The sequence below is a fragment of the Crocodylus porosus genome, unplaced genomic scaffold (assembly GCF_001723895.1).
Source record: "Crocodylus porosus isolate Cpor-Errol unplaced genomic scaffold, CroPor_comp1, whole genome shotgun sequence".
In the NCBI taxonomy this organism is placed as follows: Eukaryota; Metazoa; Chordata; order Crocodylia; family Crocodylidae; genus Crocodylus; species Crocodylus porosus.
The window spans coordinates 92,896,919-92,912,419 of NW_017728931.1; the positions used below are offsets into that span (position 1 = coordinate 92,896,919).

General features: G+C 43.7%; 1 protein-coding gene across 1 annotated transcript in view; it reads right to left on the bottom strand.

The window, feature by feature from the left end:
• The window catches only part of NRCAM (neuronal cell adhesion molecule), a 216,002-nt gene extending 204,892 nt beyond the window's left edge, over positions 1 to 11,110 (bottom strand). Inside the window, exon 1 of the mRNA XM_019543378.1 lies at positions 10,895 to 11,110. The gene's annotated coding sequence lies outside the window, so the exon portion shown is untranslated. The remainder of the gene's footprint in view (positions 1 to 10,894) is intronic.
• Positions 11,111 to 15,501: the final 4,391 nt, after the last annotated feature.

Sequence of the window (15,501 nt, forward strand, 5' to 3'; positions counted from 1 at the left end):
CATGCTCATCGTGGAGTCAATGACGACTCCAAGATCCTTTTCCGTCTCCGTGCTGGCAAGAGGGGAGTTCCCCAACCTGTAAGTTAAGTAGTTGAAGGAGAGAAACTATACAGAATCCTAATATCAAGCACTGTTTTTTTCAAAATAGGCCTTTAATACCTATTTTTTATTATGAGGGAAATAAATATGATCATATAGAATATATTGAGAACAGATACATTAAAATATTATCTTTGGTTCTTCTCCCTTTATTATCCTTATAACAGTTCTCCATCCAGTTCTCAGCAGGTGCCTTTCTTCTCTGTTTTTTCATTCCTCTTCAGTTTTTATACATTTTTTTTCTTAATACAACAGAACTCATTTGATCTGCCACTTCATCCACATAACCCTACTTTAAAAAGATAGCTTTTCTCATCATGCCATTGCCATTCGCTTCTCATGTACTTAATTTCCCTGGAGAGCTCTGTGGATGTTTTTTTCTCATCTCCTCCAATTATCTGATTTCCATTATGTCCTTTGCAGTGCAATGCACATACTTATTTTGATAGAAAGATACTTATTAAAAGTTCTCACAGTCTTGGAATCAATTAAAAAACACAGTCCACAATACCATAAAACAAGAGGAGCAGCCCACCCTACCTAGAATGCACCAGCTGGTCAGCAGACATATTACCCATCTCCAAATTTCTAATTACCACAATAAAAACATATACCTCAAGCATGTCAGCCCTCCTGAAATGATTCTGTGTACCAGAAATAAGATCTTTGTAACCTGTCCTGAAGCTGCAACTTATTCAAACAAAGAAAGGATGGGAGGGCTTCAAAGCTTGCAAAAATTAATGGAAAACACTAAATAGTACTCACTCTCCTAAGTCCACTGTTATGCCCCATCCCCAACCAAATCAAACTCCAGCCCCATTGCCTCAGTCAATTGCACCTCCAGTCCTAGTCTTAAATCCTTTGCCCCCAGCAGACCCCTGTTAAGCCCAATTGGGTTGCAAGGTTCTTGTTACAATACCATATTTACTCAAATCCAAGGTGAGGTTTCCCCCAATTAACTTGTGGAAAGAAACCTCTCATCTTGAATTTGAGTACACAGTGGGGGGGTCAGCCAGCTGCTGTGGCTTCAACTCCAGCCTCAACCTGGACTCAAGGTTGGAGTCTAAACAGAATCCACTTGCCCCCACTACCATTTCTACCCACTACCTCTTGCCATCCAGCCTATTCAGCACTGAACCTTGTCAGCATGGTCTGAGCTGCTCTGTTTGGACACAGCTTCCAAGCTCTGAAGCTACAGAAAACTTAAAAACACATGAACCCAGTGTAGAAGATGAGTGTCCAGCAAAGGGAATTCTAAAAGGGCTTTTCCATTCTAAAAGGGCTTCTAAAAATGCTTTTCCATTAACAAAGCTTTGTTCAACTCTTCTAAAAGTAATGCAAATACTCTTTTGGAATGGCTATTTGTAGTATGAAACATACCAGGTGGGACAAAAATAATAGTTCAAATTGTTTATGAAAGGGTCATAGGCAACTTGATATCTGATCAGTAGGGACCTACCAAATTCAGGATGGAAATTGGCTGTGCAGCAACTCCTTTAATCTTGTAGGCTCCCCCATATATTCCCCCCCCCAATGCTCATTGGCTGAAGGGCCCCTGGTGGCTCTGCTGCTTGCTGCTGACCAGCCAGGAGGCAAAAAACAGTGACATATTTAAAACTGTGGCTTTCACCTCCCTGCCAATAAGGAAGGGAGAAGGGGGGGAAACACAGGGTCTGCAAGATTAAAGTTGCAGCCGCACAGCACACTTCCGCTGAGAATTTGGTAGGCCCCTACTAATCAGTTAAAAATACAGAGGCACAACAAAGCACCTGACTCCCAAGGTTAAAGAAACTTCCAACTCTCACCATGCCATTAGTGTGATTGTGTGACTGAGACAGCAGCTGATATTTTTCTGCCCTCCAACCCAGTCAGAGCCTGTAGTAAAGTCCCACCCTAGTTTAACTAAGATGCTACTGGTTAAAATGTTATTTCAGACACCGTACCTTCTACTGAGCCCATGTGCCAGTTAGTATGGTTTTAATAGTTAAATTTTCTTTAAAGCATTTTCTTCCATTTTCCCGTGCACCATACATGCAACAGGCTAATTTAACCAGCCACACACAAATTACTGTCAAAGCAAAGCAAGAAAAAGATACACAAATATATTAATATTCTTCAAATATAGGATTTTTTTTTTAATTATTTGTAAAAACAACAACAAATCTAGAAATAAATTAAAGTACCTGTTGTGTGGCTCCTTGGACTATTTTGATATTAAAGAGATAACGCAGTGCCAGAATTAGTATTCTAACTAGCAGTGGGCAACCGAGGCATTAGCCCTTGGCCCCAATTTAGAGGGGGTGTAAGAATGGTGGCCATGCACCCAGCCACTGCCTTTGCCATCCTATCCATCTTGCTGCTAAGGGTATAGAAACTGCCTGTTGTGTTTCTGGCCAGAATCAAAGTTGTGGTCACTTATTTTCAAGTCCAAGTTAGAAAATTAAAAGCAGAACTGCAGGTCTATTAATGCCGATCAAATCAGACCAAGACAGGAAATAAACTTAGATATTTCTTCAGTAAGCTCAAAGATAAATTAAACACATACCTGTTTCTTGTTTCTATAAGGGCTAACAACTCAAGTAGGTATGACTTGCAAAGCTCCCCAATCCAGGACAATAATATTTAAAGTTGTTTAGAGACCTAAGCAGTACTTAAGTAGCTGTGGCTGAAAAATCAAACTTGAGGTTTTTAATTCCTCATTAAACAAAATATTATTAATTTTGCTTTCTGTAGCATGGTTTGAATATAAAATGTGTTTGTCCAGTGACAAACATTGCCAAGTCCCTGAGTAAGCTACAGTTAACTAATAATATATGGTCCTAGTACTCATCTATTTAAATATTTAAAACAATCTTGAATCTACTATATTAAATGAGAACATTAACATTTTAAAATAAACATTATTTAATATACTATATCTTCAGGCTATAAAGATGGTTTTGGAAAACTAGCCTTTGTTCCATCACATTTTTCTTCTTGAAGGAGAGAATTTACACTTCTAACATCAAAAAGACAATACCCACCAAAAGAGAAAAGCCTGATTAGGATGATTTTTAAACAGCGAAGTTTACACATGTAACACTAAAAGTTTAAAGCACCCTTATTTATTCACTGAGAGGCTATAGATAAAAGGATCAACTCAACTGGCATCTGCTTCTACAAAATAATTATATAAATTATTATTATTATTAAAAATGTCAATAACAATAGAGTAGCCTACTTCCCTCTTTATATGTTTTGCTAAAATTTTTCTCTTTGCTAAATGGCTAATAAGAGCTATGAAATAAAGATATTCAGTTTTTTGATATTTCTGATTATGGTCAACATACTGATTTCTAGATCTATATACAGTACCAAATGACTATCTACATTAAAACTCAGAGACTGTAACAAACAGTCCAATATGCTTATGTAGAGGCTTCCTGTGGGCAATAAAGAGAATTAAATCAGCCAGACATGATTTTGGCATTTCAAACTGTCAGCTGTGGTACTTCTACTAATCACTTGAATAAAAGGATATGCAGTCTGTCAGGAAAGAAAACAAAGACCTGTGGCAACAGAAAAAGGCTCTCTGCCCATTGAGTTAAAGCACATTATTTACATTATTCTAAGCAAAAACACTGTAGTCACAAGGGCTTATTACTATCCAGTCTCTCTTATTTCAAAGTGGAATTAGACTGATATTATCTATAGGAAATTGTTTGTTTGAGTCCTCAGAACTGGCTGAATAAACAATAATGCAGACTGTGTGGCACAAGTTTCACGGAACTTTAGGAAACAGAAGTGTAAAAACCCAGAATGTTGCACTTACAATTGCAAAAAAAAAAAGGCATCAGATTTTTCTTGTGAACCCCTGTGGAAAGAGAAAAGAGTGCCTCTTCCTTCAACGTTTCTTTAGAGCTGTCAGACTGTCAGTTCCATCCCCGTAGGGCTAGTGAACCTTCTCCCTGCCTCAGCAGTGCAAACCCAGCTTCCAGAAAAACAGATATATGAATTTTGGCCTGGAAGTAAAAGAGGACAGATAACATACTTAACATGCTTTTCCTCTGCCCTGAGAAACCCAACTTAAATATCGCTTAGGACCAGATTATGGCTTGTCTTGGGATGTTGTTGCATGTTATACTTAGGGCATACTAAAACTGTGGAATATTACACAATATTAAAGTTAAAATATGCACTGAACAGTTTAATACCCTCTCTAAACTGCACAACTCTGACTTGCCACTAGAGGACCAAAAACAGGGCTTGGCTAGGAGCCAGGATGCCTGGGCTCTATCCCTATTCTGCATGGAGAGGGATAGGGGGAAGGGAAAGGGGAAAAGGGCCAGAGAAGCATGGGGTTTATGGCACTCCCCGCTCTGCTGTCCTGCCCCCAGGAGCCACGTGCCAGCTGCACCACCATGGGAAGGCTCCCTCTGCCCACCCCGCAGCAGCAAGGGGCACAATTCTATGCTGCCACTGCTGCTGCTGGGTGGGCAGGGGGTGCCTCGCCATGGCCACGCGGCTGGCGTGATGCTTCCAGGGGCAAAACAACAGGACAGGAGCCCTGAGCTCACATCCTTCCCCACCCTGTGCACAAGTCTCAGGAGCACGGGCAGTAGGGGAGAGCTGTCCTGTCCAGAGAAGCCACCCATAACTCCATCCTACTCCCCAACCAGGCCCTACGGCCACATATTCCTGCCCGGGGCCCTATGCACCGCCTCAGCTGGGCAACACCCCCAACCGCAGCCACCAACCCTGCCCCACTCCCTACCTCACTATGGGGGCCTCAATCTTCTTCCCACCCCCAATAGCATCTAAGGGAGCTGCTCTCCACTGCTGCTGGGGCTATATTCCTGGCCATGTGCGTGTGGTGCCTGCCAAGTCCCACTTCCCACAGCCCTTTGCAGGCTGTAACTCTGCCATCCTGCAAGGGGAAATCCACTGTTTTCTGTGTTTTTCTACAGTAAATGTAAAACCAGATCCCTGCATGATACTGTGAATCCAGGACAAATGCTGTCCTAGAGCCATGCAGCCTGGGACTAGTACTTGATGTTCCCATTTTGGGACCAGTACTTGATGTCTCACGCAATTAGGGATGGGTGGTCACCCTAGTTGTGGCTTCCCATCTCACCTCCCCCCATTTGGAGGGGGGTTGGAGAGGTCTGTGTTGTGGAGACTGGAAACCAAAGCAAGGAGCCACCAGGGTATACCACAGCAGCATGAAGCTGCAGGGAGCTTCCCCGCTCCCCACAGGTTCACGCTTCTAACGCGCTAAGGCAGCTCAGCTGACAGGTTTTAGCATGATGGATTGCACGGAGCCCTGGGGGAGCATGCTTCCCTGTTGCTCCATACTCCCACTTGCACTAAACCCCAGGGCTTCATACTGGTAGGGGAAACCAGAGCATGGAGCTGCCAGGGTTTAGTGTGATAGGCTCATGGGGCCAGTGTACACAGGCTTCCCCACTCCCCAAAGTGCTATATTCCTACCTGACAGCCCAGTCCTCTGGCTGCTAGCCTCTCCACAGCACAGTTTTTCACCTCCCCCACCCCCCCCCAATGCCAGAACAGAAACAGGGGAAGTGAGAAGGAAATCCACAGCCCCTATCAAGCCACCTGGCCAGGGGGAAAACCAGCAGTGCCTGGGGGGGAATTTTAATTAAATCTCAAGTAGCCACAGTTAATTAAATGTTTTACCAACTTTTACCTGGCTCTGAAAGGTGGAGACCTCTGAGGCAGCCTAGGAGATCAGGTTTGCAGGGCTCAGCAGAGGAAGCCATAGCGCAGCCCTCTCCTGCCACTTCCCACCCTAAGACAGGAATGTGGGAAGAAAGCACAACTTCCATATTCCTCCGTCTCCTGGCTCCATTCTCCCACCACCACAACCCTCCTCCCAGTACTGGCAGGGCCCCTCCTGCTCTCAGGGAGTACCACCCTATGAGCCAGCAGAGCTCAGGAGGGTGAGTTGATTAGCCACAGAGCAGAAACGGGGGAGCAGGGCTGAGAGCAGTGCGTATTGGGCTGCTGGAGGACTAAAACTGCTCGCATCAACTCTATGGGAGCAGACTGTCATTACTGCAACGTGAGTTGAGTAGCATGACTCGTACTTAACCCTCACCCAAACTGGCATAAATTTGAGATGCTCAGCGAGTGCTTAGCACCATTTTTTCCTTGTTAACATGTGGATGCTCATATTTTAAAGTTCCACTAGTATACTGTAAGGGTAATATGTAACAAAGCCCTTGCACTATAAATTAAAAGATTTGCAAAATCTCCTCTGCCCACTGTAGCGACCAGGGCACCAGTGTAAGGAGATTCCACATAGCTACCCCACCCCCCCAGCTTCATGTTTAACTGGGAAGTGAACAGGAAGGGCCAAGGAGTGGGCAGAGCCTCACCTCTATCATCTAATATGCTTAGCAGTATAATTTCACCTATGCCAAACCACAATTACATCTTCTAAAAAAAAAAAAAATATTCTTTCCCTGGTTCAGCAGGTAGACAAAGAAGGAAATTATGAAATAATTTCCTCTTGCTAGACCTGCCAGGTGCTGTTGGTCTAATAAAGGATATCACTTCTGCCCACGAGCCACAATTGCTTTTTCCTCTAGACCAGTACAGCTTCAGCCTGGATACCCAACACATGGAAGATATTGAACTTTAGCCAATTTTTTAAAATGAAATCTTCATGTTTCCTGCTTGGGAAATTTTCATTTTCCCAAGCAGAAAACAACATGGACCACCTGAAACCTTAGATCCTGCTCCTGCCTTTATCTAAGGTAATTTGCTTCATCACAGCCTCACAGAAGAACTAAAACTCCTCACCAACTAAGAACTGCTGCCCAGAGGGTTTTTCCATCTACTGATCCCTCTATAAATCCTATGAAATATGAACTTTCATTTCTACCCAGGAGAACTTTTACCATCTTTTCTCCAATGACTGATGAAGTGTGTTTGTGCCCAAAAGCTTGCAATTAAAGAAATTTTTTTTGCAAAAATCTTGTTGGTCTAATAAAAGATATCACCTCTGTCCACGAGCCCCGATTGCTTTTTGTTCTAGACCAATACAGCTACAACCTGGATACCTGATATCTTACATGAGACAGTCATACATTTTTCAGACTTTATCAGACATTATTGCATGTATAGATAGTGAGAAAGACTCCCTTACAATACTTTAAAGTAGACTACAGAAGCTGAATGCATCTAAAAACCAAAACCCCAGAGAAGCAGTTCTAACCTAAGCTTGCCTACTGACCTTTCATAATATTCCTGTGTGCATCACAACCATTATTACACAAGGCTTTAGACCTCCCTTTGGGACAGACAATCATTCATCCATTATACAGTAACTACAGGATAGGTCATACAAGGTCAGACTACCAACAGAAACCCAGCCTCTAATGACAGACCTGAGTCACATCCACATTGTCCTTACGAAAGGCATAATGACAAACTGCAAGCTCATCTAGCCAATTCAAAAACTAAAGTGAATCATTGTACCTCTCTGAAGGTGTGATCACATATAAAGGTTTAACAAAGCTGAAGGTCCCTGTATGTTAACCTGCATTACCTTATACTGGGATATTTTTAAAGTCTGAACTTTAAAAATTAAAATCCAAAGTTCACTCCCTGCATATGGCCAAAGAAGAACACCATTATTTCTTGAAATCAAAATGTAGCAGAGAACATATACTATAGCAATAAGAAATTACTAATAATTTGCTTTGTAGAAAAATGAAAAGAAAAATGAGCAACTTTTTAAACCAGAGACAGAGTTATAAAATAATGGACAAAGCACATACTCAAATTCACCAAGCAATGATAAAGAGTGATGAATGTGGTTAAATATATCATATTATATATTCTAAATCTAATAAAAAATGTTTGTTCTAGGAAGGCGCATCAAAATTTCATATAAACCCATAGTAAGACTAATTTATGCAGATCTCATGTATATCAGACCTCAGGTATTCATCATCATGGGCAACTCCTCACACACTAGGATGACTGTCTATTACAATTGCCTTATCTGTGGGTCCGAAGTTGGCTGACAAAACCAATCTGGGATCAAGGTTCTATTACAACACAGATACTGTTTCCGTGTAGGGTAGGTAGTTCTGGATTCTTGGTTCAGTCTGACACATTTTTCTGCCGCTCCCACTTTTGTCTCCTGTTGTTGTTGTGAGGTTTCAAAGTACTAAGATCCTTGGAGCAAACCTTCCTCCATTTGGGGCAGTCCTGGGCAATAGGCTCCCATGAGTTGATGTCCATGTTGCATTTTTTTCCAAGTTGACCTTCAGGATGTTCTTGAAGCTCTTTCTCTACCTTCCTCTTGAATGTACACTTTGACTGAGCTAGGCGAATACAACTTGCTTCTGGAGTCTGGAGTCAGACATCCAGATGGCATGGCTGGCCCAGCAAAGTTGATGTCGGATGATAATCACCTCAATGCTCGTGGTGTTTGCCCGAGAGACAATGCTAACATTGGTGCGTCAGTTTTCCCACTGGACTTGAAGGATCTTCCACAGGCAGAACTGATGGTACTTTTCCAGCAACTTGAGATGTTGCCTGTATGTTGTCCACATCTCAGCTCCATAGAGTAAGACAGGGATCACAACTACTTGATAAACCATGAGCTTGGTTTTGAATCTGATATTGCAATCTTCAAATACCCATTTCCTCAGGCATCCAAAGGCTGCACTTGTACATTTGAAGCAATGTCAGCTTTCTTAGTCTGTCAGCCTTCTGTTATAGACAGCTTCCAAGGTATGGGAAATACTCAACATTCTCCAGACTCTGACTGAAAACCTGAATTACCAGAGCTAGGGACGGCTCATTAAGAGCTTCTTGATGAAGGACCTTAATCTTCAGGATTGTAAGATACCTGAAATGAGTGTCAGATATTGTAACATCCCTCAAATGAGACTATTATAGAAAAGAACTAAAAATCTTTGGTTACATTAGAAGTGTTGAACTTCAATAGTCCTACTGATTTTAAAGTACACATATAGAAAATATACACAAACACACACACACACACACACACACTGCCTGGTTTCTCCTACATACTGCAGAGTAAGCATGAGAGATCTGAACTGACATTGCAGAACTGAAATTAGACCAGCAAATTAAAGGAGCATCAGCATTATTAAATCAGATGATGTCTTATGTATACATATTATGTATTTTATGCATTTATTTATTTGATTTATATGCCACTCTTCCCAACAGAGATTCAAGGTCACTTACAATAGAACAGAATAATTTATAAAACAGGAAAAATGCTTATAAAAACAAGAGAAAATATAAAACAGAAGCCCACTAAATAATATCCTAGCCTAGCTTCATTTGTTCCAAATAGGTAATTTTGCAGCACTTCTGAAAGATGTCTAGGTTTGGACTCTGGTAGGCTTCAAGAGCGACATAAACATTTAATCAAGTCACATTTCTACAACGTATGTCAACTAGAAGATGTACCAAAACCAGAAGTCAATTAGCCTCCCTTTCTGCTCTCTGCCACATGGGTTATTGCATTAAATGTGGCACTAATTTCTGAATTCATTGGAGATCAACTTCCTCTTGAATGGAAATTCATAATAATTAATAATTCAGCCCTTTTCCATAACAACAGCAGGAGCACACCCAGGAGAATCCATATGATCCACGGGGGTCTGCCTTTACAGCAGGGGTGGGCCACATCTGGCCACCAACTGATTAGATCCAGCCCGTAGGGGTACCCACCAACTGATTCCATTTCTCCCATGGCTGCGACTCCCCATCCCTGTCCCCACCCTCCCCCCAGCACTCTGCATGGGGCCAAGACCACGCCCGGAATAGCTTGTGCAGTACTCCAGCCTGTTCCCACTGCCCTGGCCCCAACCAGCACACACAGCTTCCAGCAGGCTCTCTCGAGTACTGCTACAGCCACCTGGGTGCTGCTCTGCTCCCCCCCTCCTCCAGCGGTTCCTTCTCCTGCTGTGCCACTCCTGTTCAGGAGGAAGCTTCAGCCAGGTGGCTTCTGCCCCAGCATGTGGGGCTCTGGCTTAAGCTCCTGCCTACCTTCCACCCACTTGGCTGCCTACACTGCATGCGTGGAGTAGGTAGAAGGCAGCCAGGAGCTGGAACCAGAGCCCTGCGTACTTGGGCACGAGCCACTCAGCTGAAACTTCCTCCGAGCCAGGAGCAATGCAGCAGAAGGAGCTGCTGGAGGCAAGGGGAGCAGAGCAGCACCTAGGAGGCTGCAGCTGCATTGGGAGAAGGCCCACCGGAAGCTGGGCAAGCTGGCCAGGATCAGGGATGGGGACAGGCCAGCAGGCATGGACAACAGTATGACACAGGCTGCCGCAGGCAGAGGAGGCCCAGGCTCAGCCCGATGTGGAGTACTGGGGTCAGTCGCGGACCAAACCACCCAGGCGAGCTCTGCTGCATGCACCCCCTTTCCCCTCCTCCCTCCCCTGATCCCTGGCTGGCTCCCAGGACCTAGCACGTAGGCAGCTCCCTCCACACGCACCCCCATGCCTTCCCACGCAATACAGGGACTGCCCCATGACCATGCCCCATGATCCCAGCCTCACTAATCTGTCCCACTCCCAAACACTATCATACCATCATTAAAATGATACTGGCAACAAAATTAAAATTAAAAAGTGTTAATATAGCTTTTAGGTCACAAAACTTAACCCGGATCTATCCTTCAAATATGGACAAAACAGAGAAAACAATGTTTTAATGTGTGTAGTACATAGTACTATTATGATAATTATATATATAAAAAAAAAAAAAGACAGAAAATCCCAAATTTACATTTACTTACTCAACTTACTCAATAATAGATGTGTGTTCGGGAATTGGAGAGGGGCTCATGATTTGCATTATTTTCCGTTGGGAAATAAATATGTTGCAGCATCTCCCTTTCCAGGTTTAGCAAGAGATGCCCCCTGTAGAGTCCATTAACAAGGGTCTGAATGTTGGTCAAAGGGGGCAGAATAAGTATACCACAAGGCACTCTTCTTTGTACTGGCAGACTGCTATCACCACAGCAACTGAGTTCTTCTTTTCTGCAGCAGAAGCTGCTGTTTACTGCTCCTCTGCTAGAACACAGCAGGGTGAACAACAGGTTTAATAGCAACCATTGTGTTCACAATCCTACAGTTCTCCTGTGATTAGTCAACTCTTTACAAATATAATGAAAACAAAATCAGTTCTAACTAGCCCCATGCCAAAAAACATCAACTTCTAACATCTTTGCAATTACGGTAAATTTGTTAATAACAAATAAATACAGCCTTCAAGAGCATCATATACTTCATCTTTCCAGGCATAGCGTTACCTAAGACAGGAAGGGTTTCACTCTCTTGTTCCTCAAATAGGGAGTGGCACATTTCAAGCATTCATAGAGTAAAGCCCCACAACAATACAGGGTCACATGAAGCTGCCCTTCAGTGCCAGCTGTAAGCTTCCTGAAATTTAATTCTTCAAAAGGTCAAGAACTTGTACTACTGAATGCAGGAAGCTTTTTAGAAATTCTTTGGAGTTTAATTGCTCATGGCATTTTCCATGCATTTTAGTGGGAAACTAACATGTCATTGATCTTGTTTACAGTATGGCATTATGCCCCTATAGTTTTTACTACATGAACACACATCAAGTTTTTCCTCAGCATTGCTCATGGGACTAAGTAGACTGATCATGTAAATGCTCTGCCTCAGGAAAAGTACACAAGACAATAGTTATATGGCTATTAGGAGGAAAGCATCTTGTTTTTAAGCTTGCTTCAACAAGCTCTTTTAATAGATATTAGAGACAAAAAGACTATCCATCTTGGATTTTAAATTTAAAAATATGAAGTGTGAAAACAAAAACGAAATGTCATTAAAACTTTACTTGGGATTTGGAAAAAGGATGTTCTACAGATCAAGTACTGAAACTTCAGATTATCTGTCCTACATAAAGCCATTTTTATCTTAATGATAAACAAACTGATTTTATGTCAAATCATAGCCAACCCATGAGTTTCCTCGGACAACAATGCTGCTACTTTATGTTTATGTCACCATATTATTAAAATTAAGGCATCTATAGACAAGGATATTTTTACACCTCTTATAAATGAAATATATGCAGGCACACACATCACATTAGTGGTAGGCAGCTCACTGATAAATGTGCTAAATTGTAAACTAGCAATAAAAATGACAAGGTTTTATAATTTACTGTGTTCAGTTGTAATACTTGCCTCTGCCCACTAGTCCATCCACTCTAGAACTAATTCTAACAACAGCTCACGAGCCACTTTAAAGCATCTGAGAAGCAAGAATTCTTGTGAGTGGTATCCTTTATTAGGCCAACTGCATGGCTGGAGTAGACACTGGCAAGCTTTTGGGTATCACAGTACCCTTCCTCAAGCCTCTCTTGCTCAGAGGCCCTAGGAAGGGCACTGTATTACCCAAAAGCTTTCAAGTGTCCCAACCATGCAGCTGGTCCAATAAAAGATATCATTCACTAGAATTCTTGCTTCTCATATATCTCCTAGACCAGGCAATATTTTTGACCCGAGTGCCAAAAATATCCACAACCGTGACTTGGAAGATGCTGACATGCCAGGGGCAGATGGTGGGGAAGCAGTAAGGGGCCCGATCCTTGTTGTGGCAGTGTAGCCCCTGGCCCCTTTTCTGCCATCAGCCCCAAGGTGCACATGCCAAGCAAAATGCCTTCACGTGCCACACATTGGCACTCATGCCAGGGGTTGCCTACCTCTGTCCTAGACCACTACAGCAACAAAACCACCTCAACACTTTAAAACACCTGCCATTTTTTTAAATAACTTGCTAGAGAAAAATGTTGAATGTCTCTCTCCCCTCAAAATAACCATTTCTCAAAGACTACTCATGTGAGATTTAGATTAAGATATATATATCATGACTATACAAGCCTAAGAATGTGAGCTTTATATATTATTAAAAAGAGATTTCCCTTGATTTGCAATGGAAAAATTGTTCTAAGTCATGGCTATCCAGTGATTTGGTGGAATACAAAAGGTATTTTATGTCATCTTAAATAGTTTGATTTAATGACTTCTACAATTTGTAGAACACACTACAGTTGTAGCAAATGAAGTAAAATCATGTAAAAAGGGAAATTCCAATAATAATGTTTAAGTACTCAGTAAAACATTCCTGGAATTGTTCTTTTAAAACATGATATCTAGAAATACACACAGAGTGTAATCTAAAGGCTTTATGTTTTAGTTCCAACAATAAATTCAGAGAAGTCACATCGCTAGTGTCATAAAACAGAAAGTTAGACTGGGAGCCTTGTTGCACGTTGGACTTTCATCCGGTCAAATGTTGATCAGTGTTAGTGCTAGCTCAAGTTTGGAGCAGTCACATGCTCAAGTTAGCAGGACCTTGAGGACTGAAAGGTAAGAATCCACCCCACGCTCTTTCTGTCCCATTCTGGGCTTCCCCTCTACCCCCAACTCCCCAGGGCTCCCCCTCTTTCCCCTCACCAAGTAGACAGTTCAGTCAAGGTTTTGCTACTCCTAGCATAGACATTCTTAATTAATGCTGATTAAATCTTTAGAACAGAGGTACTCAACCTCCAACACATGAGCCAAATGTAGCCTGCAAAGTCATGGCATCTACTGTTTCGGGGGCTCCACAGATCAGGAAATTGTGGCAGGGAAGTACTGGCAATTAAAACAGTCATCCTCCCGCACTCCTAAATTCAGAACCCCCAAGTTCTGAACAGCAGGGTGGAGCTGGGCTGCACCCACTTCCCTCTGCAGGACTGTGCCATGCTCCCTCCCCTCCAACAGCTGGTTGGACTGGAGCCAAGCAACAGCCCTTCCACCCCATAAAGCCAAGTTGAGGCCCCATCATACCTATCCTGGGCACCAAACTGGGACCACCAGATGGATCCCACCAGGATCAGGCCCCACACAACCTTAAAATGTCTAATCTAGTACACAGGGCTACAACCTGTCAGGTTCCCTACGGATCTGTGGGAAATCCTGTGGGCCAAATGACATGGCACTGGGGGCCAGCTCTGGCCCATGGGGCAAAGGTTGAGCACCCCTGATTTACACATACCTTTTTCAAAATGAGCCAAGTAAAAAAAAAAGTGTCCTCTTCAAACTTCCAAAACGTTAACATGACACTGATAGGTTGGTGGATCTCCTCCGGCTGGCTTTAAACTAGGCTTATCAGAGGAAGGGGAAGACAAGGGCAGAGGAAGCCTTGGACCACAAAACCAAGCAGCACCCACAAGTACAGCCCAGCCTAGACCGACAAGTGGCACATATACATAGGTAAGCAACAGGAGCCAGGGCAATGCTGAGATTGGGGGGCCAGTGCACACATTCTCAGGAGGCCTCAAATGCCTCTACACAAACGCTCATAATATGGGAAACAAGCAAGAGGAACTTACCCTCCTGCTAGCTGACACCAACCCAGACATAGTGGGAATCACTGAAACATGGTGGGATCCAACACATGACTGGGTGGTGAATATGAAGGGCTATGGGCTGTATAGGAGGGACAAGAAAAAGGAGGAAAGCCAGGGGTGTGGCTCTCTACATTAAGGAGGAATACACGTCCTCACCAGGTAGCACAGAGCCAGACAAGGGGCACATGGAAGTGCTCTGCGTTAGAATACAAGGCAGTTGAGGGGAAAGAGATTTAAGGGTGGGGGTCTACTACAGACCACCCAACCAACGGGAAAAGCTAGACAGGAATTCTTAAGTCAGGTCACGGAGGTAGTTAGGTCAAAGGACATGGTCATCATGGGTCACCTGAACTTTCCAGACATCTGCTGGGAAAAGCAGTCAGCCAGGTCTGACCACTCACGTAGGTTCCTAGCCCAAATGCAGGACCTCCATCTAACCCAGGAGGTGCACAGCCCCACCTGGGGAGACGCCTTATTGGACCTGGTGCTGGCCACGGGTGACGACCTGGTGAGGGGGCTGCGGGTGCTCGACCACCTGGGTGACAGTGATCATCGCCTGCTGGAATTCACCATCCAGCGCAAGGTGGCAAAGGCCCACAGCAAGGCAGCAGCAGTAGATTTCAGGAGGGCGGACGTCAATGAGCTAAGAAGAATAGTTGGGGAAGCACTGAGGTCCCGGAGGGGAGGGGGGGGGAGCCAGGTGTCCAAGAAGAGTGGTCGCTCCTTAAGGAGACAATCCTCCAAGCCCAAAGGGAGGTAATCCCAACACGGAACAAAGGGGGCAGGAGGGCACAAAAGCCCCCATGGCTCACCAAAAGCATCCAGGAATGTCTTTTAGCTAAAAGGGAGGCGTACACCCAATGGAAGTGAGGGGCCATCACCAGGGAGGATTATACTGCAGTTGCTCAGGGATGCAGGGGGGCAGTCAGGAAGGCCAAGGCAGAGATGGAACTGGGACTAGCTTCCCAGATCAAG